This window comes from Littorina saxatilis, linkage group LG1 (genome assembly GCF_037325665.1).
Source record: "Littorina saxatilis isolate snail1 linkage group LG1, US_GU_Lsax_2.0, whole genome shotgun sequence".
Taxonomy (NCBI): Eukaryota; Metazoa; Mollusca; class Gastropoda; order Littorinimorpha; family Littorinidae; genus Littorina; species Littorina saxatilis.
Window position 1 is genome coordinate 45,424,813 of NC_090245.1, and position 3,425 is coordinate 45,428,237.

The 3,425-nt window shown below is 39.4% G+C and overlaps 1 long non-coding RNA gene across 1 annotated transcript; it reads right to left on the reverse strand.

The window, feature by feature from the left end:
• Window positions 1-624: 624 nt before the first annotated feature.
• Window positions 625-3,113, reverse strand: LOC138971110 (uncharacterized). The gene is made up of 3 exons (XR_011457169.1): window positions 2,759-3,113; window positions 2,038-2,213; window positions 625-1,273 (listed from the first exon to the last, which is right to left on the reverse strand). It is a non-coding gene; the product is annotated as an uncharacterized lncRNA (long non-coding RNA).
• Between the last annotated feature and the right edge of the window lie 312 nt (window positions 3,114-3,425).

The window sequence follows — 3,425 nt, forward strand, 5'->3', positions numbered from 1 at the left end:
GTGCATTCACTTGAGTTATTTCTTAAAGAAAATTACCCCCCAAAATTATTCAAAACAGTCTTTGACATATCTACAGTTTAATTAAAAGAAAAACTGTATTTTATTTTAAGTGATAAATAAATATAGACAAATCTTGGGACTGTGCACAAACTGATCGGCTTGAACTCAAAAGTCGCAGCCAAGAATTTTCTGCAACTTTTGAGTTCAAGTCTGTCAGCTTGTGCACGGTCCCACAATCAGTTCAAAAAGAATTTTCCTTGATATAGCCTTGAAAAAAAAAAGTAAGTAACAAATTTTGTACAAACAAATTTGTTCAAGGGAGACAATTGGAATCATGTTTTTTAAAATCGGTGAATTGCATTATAATTTCCTCCAAAAAATAACAAATAACTGTGAAATGAATTGGAAAAAAAGTGCTAACATTATTACCTTGATCAGATCGATGTGTATGACAAGGAATTTCTATGTTTGCTGATTTGGTTGTCCGGTAATGACTTTCATGCACAGGGCTTCTAAATTCACTCGCTCAAACGCTCATGTCTGCACCAACATTCACACACGTCCATATTCATAAGGGATGGTGACAACACGCTCTTGAACAACAAACATGGCACGAAACGAATGAACATTTCAAACATTTCGCTATTGAATGAAATCATCAGTACATGGATATCAAATCATAAAACATCTCACAAAATACCTCCTTGCCATTCCGAAGTTGAAGAAGAATACAGTCCGGCATTACACACACTACACTTTCATCACTGAGAATCGCTGTTCACAACACATGTCCTCGGCTCTGATACGTTCTCCGAATAATACACACAAGTCATGGATGATGGTATAGTCCGTACGAAGCCTAACCACTTCTTACTATCCTTTGACACAAGTTCTTATCAGCTTCCACAATCTTCTGTCTTAACTGCAGGCATTTAAAAAATTAAACCTGAACTCACACACAGAGGTGACAGCACTACGTACCCTCCCTCGCTGTAAACAAAGTACTGATTTTACCTGTCCATATTGAAACTACATACATTTTTCACTTGACAGAACAGTTAACTGTTGCTACCAACTTAATTAACTGGTATTGGAAAAAAATATCACACCTTGAAAACCCTAGTTCAGTATATCATAACTATATACAGCCTTCAAACGGTTGGTACCGGTTGTTGAAGATCTCTTAGTCGCGCTTCCTTGCATCCGGACTTCTTGATCAAAATTGAGGCCTTGAAGAGTCGTCCGGGGAAACTTGTCTTGTCTTGAAGCATACCTGAAAATGAAATTATTTTTTTTACTTGACACTAAAGCAAATCTTATGCTGGGTACAAATGCTAAAACAAGTTGCGCCAGTCTGTCAAACATGTATAACGATACTGAACGCAGTACATTTCACAAGGACAATGCTTAGCTGAAAACCAGCATCCACGTCGAATAAGGTAAATGGCAACCCAGCATAGCGCAGTAGCAAAACTGTCCCACAGGAAATCACGCTTCCCTGTGTTTAAAACAAATCTGTTTAACTTTCTAAGCTTGTAGCCCTGAAAGTCAAAAAATTATGCACTAGCCTCTGGCTAGTGATTCTGAAAACGTACCAGCCAGAGAGCAAATTTTACGAACCAAACCAACAATTTGATTCAGCATCTTCACTCGCATATGGCGAGTAGATGAACACTTCTACTCACCAGTTGCATGCTTCTACTAACTATGGCGAGTAACATACTTGCCACTTTCACTGTTTCAGGGCTGGTTTGTTTTTAACCTAAACATAATGTTGTAGTTTTCCAGAAATTGCTCTACACACAAACATACACCACCGCCCTGGTCTCTTGACTAAATGTAAAATGCATAGTTTGTTGATAATGCACTTTATAAATATCACTGTTTCTCTTTCCCCAGTCTTGTAGCTGTTGTAGTTAACAAGCTCTATATTTTAACTTTGAGACTATGTTCTGAAAAAAATAGATCACACTCTGATGTAAACCTCTAGGTAATGCAACCCTAATTTCCTTAATATTAATTATTATACACACTTACTTAACAATTTGTATGTCATCGAGAGCAGCTGGTGCAGTTTTCATGGCAGCATGCCCCTTCCACATACATTTGTAGTGTGTACAAGTTTTGTCTGCTGGCACAGTGTCGATTCCTTCAGCCATGTAGTGTGAAGCAGCAACAAGTGTGGCAGCCACATGGTTGCAAGACTGTCCTTTCTGGGTAAAAACAACAACACACATTCAAATTCTGTTTGTGTCATCTTGATTTTCCTTAGCCTGCTAATAACAATTAACTTTATCTTTCCTAGGAATTCCTACAGAGAGCTTGTAAGCGCATGCTGTTGATATAGATATATTTTATATAGATCTATATAAAATATATACCGGCTCAGAATGGAATTTGATCTTACTGCAGTGATAACCTTCATTGACAAGAGGATTCACAAACACATGTGTACGTACACATTAAATAAAACTCCGCACTCAGGTACCTGGTATTCTATTGAACATGCCTAGCCAACATGGCATGGTCTCCTGGAGATACTGATTGAAATTACATTAACATGCTGCTCATAACTTTGTCAAAAATGACAGCTTTTGCATGCAGACATTTTCAGTAGAGAATTATGAATCTCTGTGTGTGTTTGTCACTTTGTGTGCCATGCATTATATGACTGAGTATGAAAACTGATTGTGTAAGATACCAAGTAACGCAGCCATCAAGTTAATCCCACAAAACATACAAGGCCAACAACACTTACCCAGCAATACACTCGCAGTAGGCTCCAAGTGCCTGTCCGGTCAGCGTCCCCCCACAACAGCATACACTTCGTTGCGAGTCTGCTTCATTGACGTCAGCACACTCGCTCTGAGTCTGATCACCACAGTTGCTTACTAGCTGGTGTGCCATGCAGAAAGACATTTTATGCACACAGTATGTCTATCGTTTACCCCAAGGTTTTGCATTCTTTGCGCTGGATGCGTCGTATAACTTGTCGAACGTCGACGCAGTAGTATCAGTAAGAAAGTTGATCCAGAGATCTGTAGATCTGTGGTCGATCACCTCTGCTTCGCTTATGTAGGGGAAGTTCGCCAAGTCAGTCTTTCGTCCATATACCACCAATAGCCGTTTCAAACCATACCTTCATGCATGTCCTTGACTTTTAGTTCATGATTTTGAACAAGATAATCCGTTTTCTTCCAGAATTTCTCAAAGTAATCCTCTGGCAATAGTACTTCGAGCCCCGACAGTGAAAGAGGTATTTCAGACTGCCCCTTATTTCCGGTTATCAGAGAGAGGCTGCCGTGCCCTAAAATCTGATTGGTCGAAACGCTGGGGGCAAAGGTTATACGAAAAAGGTCTATTTCACTGCCTTTGCCATGAGCGGTGGACTGACGATGCTACGAGTATACGGTCTTGCTGAAAAA